Source organism: Lygodium microphyllum, chromosome 5, assembly GCF_053477565.2.
Source record: "Lygodium microphyllum isolate KBCC chromosome 5, Lygodium_microphyllum_v1.1.10, whole genome shotgun sequence".
In the NCBI taxonomy this organism is placed as follows: Eukaryota; Viridiplantae; Streptophyta; class Polypodiopsida; order Schizaeales; family Lygodiaceae; genus Lygodium; species Lygodium microphyllum.
Window position 1 is genome coordinate 25,398,996 of NC_141139.1, and position 12,305 is coordinate 25,411,300.

The following is a 12,305-nucleotide window of genomic DNA, read 5'->3' on the forward strand; positions in this document are numbered from 1 at the left end:
TCTAGACCTGCTTGAGCATCATGACTCTCCTTACATTCCATAGCTTGAGAGTTTGGTCATCCTTTTTTCCACGATCACCAGGAATAACTTAGAACCAGTTTAGCATCCAGCTGCTCATTAAAGCCGTAATAGTTGTAAGCAAGAGTTATTGTACCTGCAGTTAAAGTTTTGTAAGCACGTAATATTTGTTCATAATCATAATAGTAATTACGAGAAACAATTCTCTTTAAATGGAAGATGGATAATTAATTTTCATTGTTCCCGGGCTTACCTTTCACTCTTATTTACCACAGGGTAAGGTACGCGCACCGAGAGGGGGGGGGGGGAGGGGATAGCAGGTTTCCACCATCACACCATCCTCTCTTGGCAGTGCAGTACTGCCTTTTTACAGGTGGTTGTCGTCTCATACTCACCCTAAATTTCCTGCCCTGTTGCAGAGCTCGAGCATCGGGGTGTCCAACCCTTCCAATCCACCTCTTTTTCGCATTTTTAAGGTAGTTCGAACGTCTTCAGTATCTCACATTTTCTTGTTTGATTAGATTGCCACAAGAAATTGACATTTCTTCACCTTGCCATAACAATTACTTATCCTTCCCCTCGCATTTCACACATCTCGTACACTAACATTTCAGCAGTGCGAACTTTAGTCTGTTTCTTAGCATTCTTTTCATCCATTCCCTGTTTGAAGCATTGCATTGCTTGATTTTGCTTCATCAACTTTTAATCGTAACTGAGGAATGGAGTGACAGGTGCTAGATTTTGGTGCTGTCTCGTACAAAGGGTTTCTCTGATATTTTTGAAAGGTAATTTGTGGACTCTGCAACGAGGAGTTGAATTAATTAGGGCCTACATGCTGCGTTCCTGAGGTGTTTGCTAAACATTCAGATTTTTGTGAGTATGATAGGGACATGTTAGACATACTAAAGAGTGCGTGGAAAATGCATCCCATTTGATATTTACCCTCAAGTAGCTGCTTTGGACGAAGAATTGTATCTCCTTGTCATGGGGCAAGCACGGTAGTGGCAGAGTATGTGTGATTCAATCGAGGTAGTGTTTCTCCTTACCAGTTGCTGGATCAGAATTAATGCTGGGCCCTTTTGGCTTTGATTGTGCATATTCTGCCTTTTGGATTTGGTTTTGTCCAATTTTTCTCTCGCCTCATGCCGGTCTTACGATTACCTCCCCTCACTTGGACATGCGGATCTTGTTGCAATGTGCAGGTTCAAGGAATTGGTGCTCCAAAGTCATATTTGCACATTAGTGAAAGTGGATCAATGCTTCTGTTACCTTCTTGTTGTCAAATTTGCATAAGTTGCAGCTCTTCTTTGCAACTGACAGCAATACGGCATCTTATAAAACTGGCTTATAAGAGGAAACTTCACCAGTGCCTTTATATAGACTCAAATGAAACATTATTTTGAATTCATGTTTGTTTTTGCCTCTATTTGATCGTGGTGAATGAGGAGGTGGCTGCACACCATTCCAGAGCAGGAACAAATCGCAGCATGGATTCTGGTCATCATCTTTATGCCATTCTTGATTATAGATCAATACCTAGGTGCAGTTTAGTCTTGGTTTACAGCACTTTCACTTGCTAGAGGAAAGTGGTTCTAGGGTGACTTGGAAGGGTTGAACAGTTGGGAAGTTAGTCAAAGAGACACATCTAGGGAAAAAGTTAATGCATGTAAGTGATTTCAATTATGTTGTTACATTGTGCACGACACATAAATGCCAGCGAAGGGAAGATTATGAGAGCTGGCAAATGAGCTTTGCTAGGTTATGGAGTTCTCCAGTCAACTTTTTGGTTTTCCAAATGTTATCACAAGATTATACCATCCCCAGAAAGAGGTTGTGGAGGGGGAAATAGGGTCTTTAAGGTCTGAATTTTGAATATGGATGTTCTCACTCCTCTCCAGGTCTCAACAGCCTGCCCATAAGACTCACAATACACAGCAGACAGTGAAGGTTGTTGTTGGTAGAGACGTCTTTGCTGAAAATGCTGAAATTCCGTTTCTAGAATGCAAAACAGCCTACTGTTGGGCCTGAAGATGTATTTGGCACATTGATGCCTTTGTTCTGATTAGCCCCTAAGATTGTTGAGCACGTTCCTACTCAATCTTATGCTATAAATCACTCAATATAGCAGCCTGTCATTGCTGATTTACAGCCTGATTCAGTGTTCGGATTGATCATTATGATGCAGAGACTGAAGAGAGGGCTCCTATCTGGAAAGCAAAAACATTGCTTAGATGGCTATTGTTGTGCGACAAAAAGCAACTTGCCTCACTTCTTGGATGAACAAGAGCAGCAACTCATCATGCATCAAGGAACTTTGCAAACTCTGCACTGTTGGCCATTGTGTATAAGGAAAAAGCCATTGGGCATTGAAGATGCATTGTGTGAAGTTTATGGAGAAAATGTAGTGTGTACGACAATTCATGACTAAGATAGAAAAAACTCAAACAGTAGGCTTGGGAGAGAAGAAGAAGTGCACAATAATTCAAAGGACAAATTGATAGCATAATGAATCAAGCACAACCAAGTGAGCTCAATGGAGTGGGAGGCTGTCCAACATCTATTGTCTTTGGAAGTTGGCTGAGGAATGCCAAGGAGTGTCTCCCTTAGAGCAGATCCTGGATACAACAGGCCATTGTCTCTCAATAGTGAAGATGAAGGATGACGTCTCTAAGAGAGATTGCAGCAGTGACTACAATCACAGCAGTCCTTTAGAGAAGAGAGGCTTGGAACAACAGGTGCTGCAACTTGGGATGTGTATTTTTCATGTCCAAGACAATGTAAAGTTCCAAAGGGGTTAGAACCTTACATTGTCTTGGAACCTTACTTAGTTACTTAAAGGGGACTCAGAAATTAAATGCTGAAAATTTGCTTTTGGAAGGCTGCCACTTAGCAAATTTGCCCATGCAAGCTGAGAGAGGGTTGTTTGGGGCTAGTTAAGTGTGGGACAGCCATTCTTGAGGTGGAGAGCTGTTGTGAGAGAGGTTTCTAGCCAACCAGGAGCAGATTGGGGGCTGTACGAGCCAGTAGAAGACCCAGGAGCAGCAAGCAACGGCATCCAAATGCTGCCTTGAGGCTGATGATAACCTGGCTGATCAAGCGAGAATAGATTGGGCAATGCATCAGGATATGGGCAGCAGGTTTTCTTCTCTGCCTCAATGAAAGGTGGCGATAGAAGAGGAGGATTCAGTCGTACTGGGGTTTTATCCCCCTTCTGAAGTTGTTGGTGCCATTAGAATCGCCATCATAACTACCGTTCAAAAGATTCTCTTTCTAGTTGATTTTCTCTCATTCTTTGGTATTCCTCAACAACTCTTAGCATATTCCAGCCCTCGGTGAAGAGCAGATATGATTTTTGTTGTTGAAACCCTAATTTACAATAGTAATTAGGGTTTCTTAGCCACCTTGGGATTTATGCCCTATAATTGAAGATCCTGTACTTAGATTAGCAGTTGTGAATTGAGAATTTACAATTGATCTAAAGAATGTGCCCATTCCCATTTGATTTGGCCCACATGTAAGAGCCCAAGGAACAATTTGTGTCCAATCTCTAGTCAAATCAAGGGGCGAATTAATTATTGCTATTGCTGGTCATTTATAATAACAACCATTTTATTGAAGATTGAAGGAGATCAGTTCATATCTTAGGGTAGTTCAACCTTTTGCACAATACAAATTAAAGAAATACCGCAAGGGGCTTCAATTGTTTGGGCCAATTGGGTGTTGGTTGTTCAAGATTAAGTGGCAAAGTGTGCATTTTCAGTTTTGTGAATTTGTTGCTTGCTGTAATTTGTGTTGAATTAGGTCATCTACCATACTTTCCAAGAAGGAAGATTGGTTTTAGCTGATACACCAAAGTAGGACTATCACAATAGCAATTAAAGTGTCGACTTGTTGCAAACAACCAACAAATTGAGTTGTGAATGATTATGATGGCATTGTAGAATAGGTATGGAGTGTGTAGAGGTAGTATGAGAGAGGACAAGCTGCTGTAGATGGTGAAGAGCAATAATTGAATGTTGTAGTGTAGAGACTGTTTGTGGGTCTTGAGTGATTAGCCTAAGGGCACGGAGATTGGCTATGATTCATGTTTAAAAGTGGATAACACCTTTTGTTGAACAAGTTATGGTTAGGGTCAGGGATAAGTTAGGATTGGGGTTAAGGATAAAAGGGGCGGTTCACAAATTGACCCCCTTCATAGGGCCATTTTTCCCTAATGTGTCTTGTGTTTAATTGAATAATTGATTAAAATAATATTTTGCAGTTGTTTGAGAGTCGATTATTTAGCTAATAAATATATATCAAATTAAGGGCTAATTATGTGGCTTAATACCTTCCCTCAAGCGCAAAATGGGATCTTGAGAGAGGGTCTCGTGGCTAGACTAAAAGTATTTCTACCCCAAAAAAACCGACACATTGGGCAAAGGGTGCCACTTTGGGCTACTAGGGCCTATCAAGATCGCAAAGGCGACAAGAGATCTTCTTTTTGGTCCTCTGTATGGTTCAAGAAAGAGACAGAATTTAGACTCTTTAGAGAGTATCATTGTGCAAGACTAGCTCGTTAAGGTGCGGTTGAAGAGGAATTGATGAGGAAAAGTATGAAAGTTGCAAAAGTGACCTTTGGCCAATTTGGGATCTATAAGTGAGCAATATGCTTGTAATTGTCTGGTCAATGAGGTGAAATGTGGTTTTCATATCCTTGATGAGTTTTCAATGAGAGAGATGTCTAACTTGGGTTTTCATCCATTCCAAATGCCCACCATATACATATGTATGCAATGATGATGCAAAGGTTAATGCAAGAGGAAATACACAAAGGCTAGTGCAATGGGCACTGCCACTTGGGTAATATCCTCGTAGGGGAATTGTTCACTTGTCCAAGTGTCCTTTTATAATGATCATCAATGTACACATGGGTAAGGGAGTTGTTGAAGAGAGATGACAATTCAACCTTGTAGATACAAAGAGAGGAAGCATTCCCCCTCCTAGCATATTGACACCAATGGTGATAGAAGAGCTAAGGAGGCCCCACGCCTCTCATGTTGATGCTTGAGAGAGAGGAGAACCAAGACCAATGCCGTTGTGTAAGTACTTGAGTATCGGTTGGTTAACCGTCTTTAAAAGGAGATTAACATAGTTGCCCATTGAAGATACAAGTATCAACCCACTGTTAGTGGTCTATTACCTACTCTATTTATTTATAAGTGGAACTGGATCCCCACATTCTTGGTTCTAGAAGGCACAATACTACCTAGTGCTATGGCATTTTTGATGTTGATATGGATGATAGCGGGATAGTCCATGGTGTCAAGAAATGACTTTTGTGAAAGCAAACTAGAAAGGCAGTAAGGTTTGTGGGGGGAAACACAGAGTGTATATGCAAAACACAAAAGAAGAAGAAGAAGAAGAAGAAGCATTGAATCATGCCAAGTGAACGCAGCTAATATAGTAGAGCGGAAGCTCTAAAGATAACTGCTCGGTCTTGTTTGATGTTGCGTCAACACCTGTAGAGAATCTGCACAGTGAAGGGAGCAAAACGTAGTCCTTTGGGCAATGGTATATCAAAGGTAATTTAAAGATGGAAGGACAACTATTGAGGGAGGGAAACATAGTCCTTAGATTTTGTTGGAGTGGAGGAAGAAGATCACCAGCACGAATGCATACTCCGGAAGGTGAGGATCAATAGGATGGCTTGGTAAATGAGGAGATTCAGCCCCTAATGGAATAGGAATTGCAAATGCCAAAAACGTAGGTGTCTAAGGTAGCAAGTGCCTGTCAGAGCCATCACCAATGCTAGGGAGGTGTTAGGCTGCGAAACACAGTGCGAGAGGTTGATGCTAGGTGGAGAGCACTGTCTTTAGGTAGAGAGAGGTGATTTGACAGCAAAGATGTAGGTGATTGCTCTAAGAGGTTGTGGCACTTAGTGCACATCTGATGCGTCTTGTTGCCTTGAGCGTAATATTCTAATAGTTGATGTAGAACCGTCTATGTGGCCTAGAAGGGAGAGGTGACAGAAAGAGCGCTTGGTAGTAAACGCGTGTGCTCTGGTGGTGTGGGGAGCAAAGATCCAAGTCCATAGTCTTCTGTGGTATGATCGTTTGTGCCGCAGCAAAAGCACCCAATAGACTTTCCATAGCTTTAGTGGTGGCATGAGGAGCCTCGTATGTAGCCTCAACTTTTCTAGGAAGCCATGGTCTCTTGCTTCTTGCTAATCCAATTAAATAAAGCATAATCAAGAGAGAAGAAATACCTACCATGGGACACCAACCTAGTCAAAATTAATGAAACCTTACTAGTTAAAATGCCAGCCAATGATTGTTCTGCAAACCAAATTGATAAGTCCGAGAAAGATATCTTAAGATCTTCATACCACAACTCTAAAGAGAAGTTTCAAGTGCATTAAAATACTGTGCAATGATAACAGTAGGATAGGCAAGGTTGGGTTTGTAAATGGAAAGCCATATCAATTTCCTGACTGATTGTCTCTAGTCATGCTCCTCATGGGGTGGTCCATCTAGGTCTCTTGTTATCTTGAGAGCTAGATCTAGTGGTGTCACCATTGGAGTAAGCCATAATAGGTAAGAATTGCTGAAAAAGTTATAGGTTATATGAAACCGGCCTTCCTTTGTGGAAAGGGTGGCTGATTAAGTACTAATCATAGCAAGTATAAAATTCACATACATTGAAATGCAAATTCTAGCACTCAATGTTGTGCATTAGACACCCTTGTTGGTCCCAAAACTAGTGCCCCTTGCCATCTTTCTTTAAAATGAATACAATGATGGACTGATCAGTCTGTGCACACAGCCCAAGCATAAGTGAGGGCACTAGATCAGGCTGGAAATGATGACAACACTGGAGTCAAAGACGGAGTGTGGAGCCAGCAGCACTAGCAGAAGATAGAAGACGAATGTCTTGTGTTGCCAAAATAGCCAATCACCACCAAAATTGGTTGACTTGCCTAAAATGGCTTAAAATATGCCAGGTGGTATTTGGTGCTAGTTATTGGCTTAATTCATATATTTGGCCATAAGTGTTTGTTGGTGACACTAGAGATGTGGTGTTTAATGGAACTTAATGCCGATCTGATGGTAAAAAATGACACTGGAACAATTGGGAGATGAAGTGGCCTAGCCAATTTAATTAATGGTTGGTTAGACTATTTTTCTGGGCACCAAAATAATTATTCTATAATGTGGATAATGCTGGAAATTCAGTTTACAAGGCTGCCACTTGGCAAAACCTGCCCATGCAAGTTTGAAAAAGTTGAATTGGGGTTGAAGGAAATCTCGTTTTTGCATTTTGGAGCTGTTGGGAAGAGAGGTTGGGCTGTTGCTACTTGCTTTTGGAGCCATTGCTCAGCCATTGGAGACCATTTTGGTAAAGACAATTGCATATTCTTGACCAAGGGAAGCTAGTGATCGTGGTTGATGCACTTTCTCCTTAAGATTATAGCTTCTGATGCTCCCTTTGCTCTTGGTGGGTCCATTTTGGGACTAGAAAATTGGGTTAGTAGCTTATTCACTAATTTCTTGCGACAAATCTTTGAATTTCTCTCTCTACATCATTCTCTCTCTTTCTTTAGCTATTTTCTAACTTTGCTCCAAGTTTTACAGCAATCTAGCCATTGGAGGTGGAGATTTTGGGTGAATCTCTATTGTAAACCCTAATTTACAGCAAAAATTAGGGTTTAGCAGTTGCCTTGGGACGTGTTGTCGCTCGGAATATGCACGGAAGTTCGTGAAAGTCGCTCGTCATAGAGATGCTTTGCAAGATGGGAGCAAAGGATGATGAAAAGTACTCAACTCAAGGCAAACACATGGACTAAGGGTTTTGGGTAAGAGACACACTCAAAAGACTCCTTGTTAGTGTTTTTGCTCTTATGTCAAGTTAGGATTATAAGTAGCCTACGGAAGTTGATAGAAACATTGATTGCAACATGGCCTTGTTGAGACACAAAGCTCAATTACTCCAACCATAAAACAAGTTGATTGAATGGCATATTATAAAGGAAGTCCCTGAGGTCTTTATGCTTAGCTGCTATTGGCCAGTTGCTTCTTCACTCCTTGTATCTCAGCTATGCTTCCAGCTTTGCTCATTGGTGACGTGATCAGCCAGCTCCTGAATAAGTCCAGCAAGCTCAATGCAATGTTTTGCAAGATCCAAATCCAGATATTTTTTAGAGGCCTTGTGTATCTCCAACTCTTGGTACAGCTTGTTGAATTATTTTTCTCCGCGAGATGGATGAAGAGAAACACTCAACTGCAAGAGAGGAGTACTCGACTGCATGCGGTTTCGAGCTCCACAAGGTGATGATTTGGTCCACCACCTTTCAGCATCATATGCCTCCATTTTCCCTTCTTTGCGCAAACGGATGCTCATGTGGATTCAGCCTTGCTCGAGTTTGCGGCTTAATTTGCGTCAATTGTCACTGTCTTTGCCTTAATGAAGCTTCCGCTTCTTCATCAATGTGCTATGTGGGAAAGATCCATATCGGCTGATTAGCCCTCGAGACACCTGTTGCAACCAACCTTTCTTTCGTGGATGGGTGGTAAATCCTTGATTACAACTCAATTACAACAGCAAACAATTAATGCAAATCTGAAAATACAAATTTACCTACTGATCTTGGACAATGCACACTCGATTGGCCCCAAAATTGGCGCCTCTTTTGGTATTTCTTTAGCTTTATTGAAGAAAAAGGTGATTTACAATGGGATTCTCCCGATCCCCTTCGCAATCCAAACTCCCCTTGCTGTCCTAAGTGACCAACAAGTCTTGAATCTGTTTACCCCTTGAGTCGAGCACTTAATTGGCCTTCACCCATTTCATAGACGATGGAAATGCCCCAAATTCAATGGCTGGCTAGTCCTCCACTTGAATTTAGCTGAAATTCACCTTCAGCCTTGAAAAATCCAAGTCTTGGAGCTTCCAATTTTTGGCACGTTTCCCGAGGCTGTTGCTAAATCCTAATTTCTACTGTAAATTAGGGTTTACGGTAGAGAAATCTGCAATTTCTGTGAAGCCCACTTCGTCTCATGTCTCGATGTGCTAGGCTCAAGAGTATCATGATGATATGTTGAAGATGTGTTTGAAGTCATCTTGCCCTCCTGTTGTTCTTGCCTTTGTAAAGGGCTTCTTGATCAAAGGCCGAGGTCTCATGGAAGAGAATCTTTGGCTTTGATACCATGTGAAGAAATACCCTAATGCAAAAACATAAATGAAATCGTACAACAAAGCATAAACTCAAAAGGACATAGTTAGGGTTAGGGTAAGTAAAAAAAAAATGAAAACTGTGGAATCTGAATGAATGATTGAATACTGAATATACAATGCTTATGCAACAAATCAACTATGCATAAATGAAAATTGTACCCCGAACTCGTGTTGGGGGGATTGAGGCAGAGATGTTGAGCGAGAGAGTGTATCATACTCCTAATGGATCTCAAAATGTAGCAAGGCAGCCTCCAGATATTGGACAGTAGCAAACGCAGAAGTGTGTGGTGCGTCAGACAGGTAGAGGAGAGAGAAAACTGCAAACACAGCAAGCTGATGATGATGTGGCAGCTTGAGGGCAGCAAAAATGTAGATATGATGATGTGGTAGGTTGATGGTAGTAAAAACTCATGTATGATGATGTGGTAGTTTGGACAACAGCCGCAGGTCACAAATGTAGACTCCCAAGGTAAGATAATGATCCGCCTTAGTAGTGTTGGTAGGCCATTGGGTAGTCAATATGCATCCTTTTGTTGGATACTCCCGTTGCTTAGAGGTGGGATGCCTTGGGCTACTTATGAGTTGAGCTATGCTTTACAGTCCTTGGTTTCAATTTTGGGCCTGAGAGGGGGTGTTGAGCTAAAAATGCATTGTATATTGATTAGCTCTTTGTTATAGCCCCAAAACTTAATTGTTACTAAACTTTCGTTGAGAGTATTTGTGTTCCATAAGCCAAACCTTAATTTGGGAGAATCAACTCATCTATAAGTAGAAGACAGCTTGTCCACTCAGCCCAAATCTCGTGTCTAGGTCATTCTCTTGTTGGCACCTACTTCTCCACCAGTGTCTACACTCGTCCTTGGTGGATACCTCAGTTTGTAGTGGTGACCAACTATCTTTAGCACTTGGTAATTCAGAGACATGGGAGTTTGAGGTTTTGTACTCACTCTACATAGTGCGTTTATTGCATTGAGCATCATATCTATTTATTCATCCATTTATCTTTTGTGTTCATTGTCTGTGAGGTACCCTAACCCTATTGGATTTTATTATTAGTCTATATTTTATCTTGTGATTATGTTTGTATTTTGTGTTCGAGTATTTCTTTATAGCTAGTGCAATAATAGTTGATTTCTTTACAAGACGAGAGGAGGAAGAGGAAGAATGAGTTTTTCTTTATTGTTGATTAGAAGTATGTCATATGGCTTCCCTCTTGATCTTGTAATGGAAGAAGAGCTCAAATAGGAGGTTGTAATGAATTTAGAAGTCTATTGTTTTGTAAAACAATAGTGAGAAGAGAAAAATTGGGAGATTTGGTGATGGAGTGGAGGTTGATGAAGGAAATTGCCAGGGTCAAACTTGGGGCTATCTTCAGCTTTAAACATGAGTTTAGAGCAAGGAAATTTGATGTAGAATGAGAGGAAATTAGCTCTTTTTATAGGAGAAAGGGAGACTTAGTACAAAGAGGGACAGTGGAATGGCTCAAGGCAAGTGTCCAATCACATGTCATGAGGTGTGGCAAGTGGTGGGACAATTGGAAGCTTGTGTGAGAAGTGTTCTGGCACTCGTCTCTTCTATACAGCCTTCCTTTTTTGGGTTGAGAACGATCAAGAATAGAACCAAGCAAATATAGTAATCAGAGATAGAATACAAATGTGCTATTTTTAGAATGTTTTCTCTATTTTTTAGAATTAGAATGTAGGTGCTATGTGAAGCTCTTTTCAAGTACAATACAAAAACAATATTGAAATCCTCACACAAGTTTGCAAAGGGACTTGCATTGTAACAATTGGGTCATGTAGGCAGAAGTGTGTACTATCTTTCTTCTTATCCATTGTGTGGGTCCACTATGACCTGTAAACACTTATCAGTGGTCAGCTCTAATGCAATGTTCTAGTTTTCTTTTAATGACAAAGGAATGATTTCATAAATAATTGACTATACAAATTATTTAAAAAGAATACAAGTTCTCTTCCTCTCTTGTTTTGTGACAGCTAGTTCTTTCCATCACTTGATATGTGCAAATTGATATAATTTCAATCGTAATATTGTTACTATGCTTTGTTTCTATTGTTAAGATCATCAATCAACATGGGAGGAGTACTTGCCATTGGTTGGCGTGCAATTAATGAATCAAATTCATGCATCTACCAAGTGGATGCCATTTGAGACAGTCCATGGCAGCTTGCCAGCAATATCTCCAAGTGTGTAGTCGAGACTTCTGCAAAGAATTGTGTGGCAGTTAGCTGACCATGGATATGCACTCAGTAATTGAAGCAAGTTTGAAGAATATCCATAAAGCAAAGCAGCAGCAAGAGGAGGAGGCTGTGCGCTAGCGTGAGTCGATCTTTCATGAAGCTCAATGATGCTATTTCAAGATCCAGAAGCAGTGATTAAAGTAGTTTGGGGAGTTTTCCGTGAAGTGAGGTCCATGACATAAGGGGTCTTTTCTCATTGTTGATTTGGTTGGACACTTGCAGTTTTGAGGTCTATTTAGGAGGGTGGATCATAGCTTGGAGAGTCATTAACAAGCAATCATTAACAGCAGCAGTCTTTAACAGAGCAAACAGGAGTGTCCATGAATTGAGGGAAGTAGGAGTGTTTATGCATAGTGAAGCCGTCAACAGTCACAGATTGTGCCAGACTGGTTTTGAGACTGATTGTGGGCTGATTGTGGTCTGTCTAGGACAGATTAGCATAGCATCTTTAAGGATTCCGAGCATGTGAGAGTGTAGGATTGTGCTTGAGGCTGGAGTGCAGCAGCCTTTTACCCCGTACAGATTCATGTTATTGTTGTAAATTAAGATTGGAGAATTGTTGCTGCCTTTGAGTTCTCTTATCTTTCTCTAGGTTGTATAGTGAGTCTTCTTCTTTCTCTAGGTTGTGAATTTCTGAGACTAGTGTCTGACAACACCTGTCCTGCAAAAAACACACACACACACACAAAGCAAGCCGTAACTTCTCTCCGACTGCACCCACCCCCCCCCCCCCCCCCCCCCCCCCGCTCTTTTTTTTTCAGATTGAGATAGCTTGAAACCAGCCTTTCCTTTTGGGGAAAGGTTGATAATGACTCG

The 12,305-nt window shown here is 41.1% G+C and overlaps 1 protein-coding gene across 5 annotated transcripts in view; it reads left to right on the forward strand.

Annotated features, from left to right (window-relative positions):
* The first annotated feature begins 273 nt into the window (after positions 1 to 273).
* LOC148035622 (ARM-repeat/Tetratricopeptide repeat (TPR)-like protein) overlaps positions 274 to 12,305 on the forward strand; it is a 36,912-nt gene continuing 24,880 nt past the window's right edge. For 2 of the 5 annotated variants that reach the window (XM_087677597.1, XM_087677593.1), the window contains exon 1: positions 274 to 494. The gene's annotated coding sequence lies outside the window, so the exon portion shown is untranslated. Of the gene's footprint in view, positions 495 to 749; positions 804 to 904; positions 1,048 to 12,305 lie in introns of all 5 variants that reach the window. The other 3 variants (XM_087677594.1, XM_087677595.1, XM_087677599.1) reach the window with 3 other exon arrangements.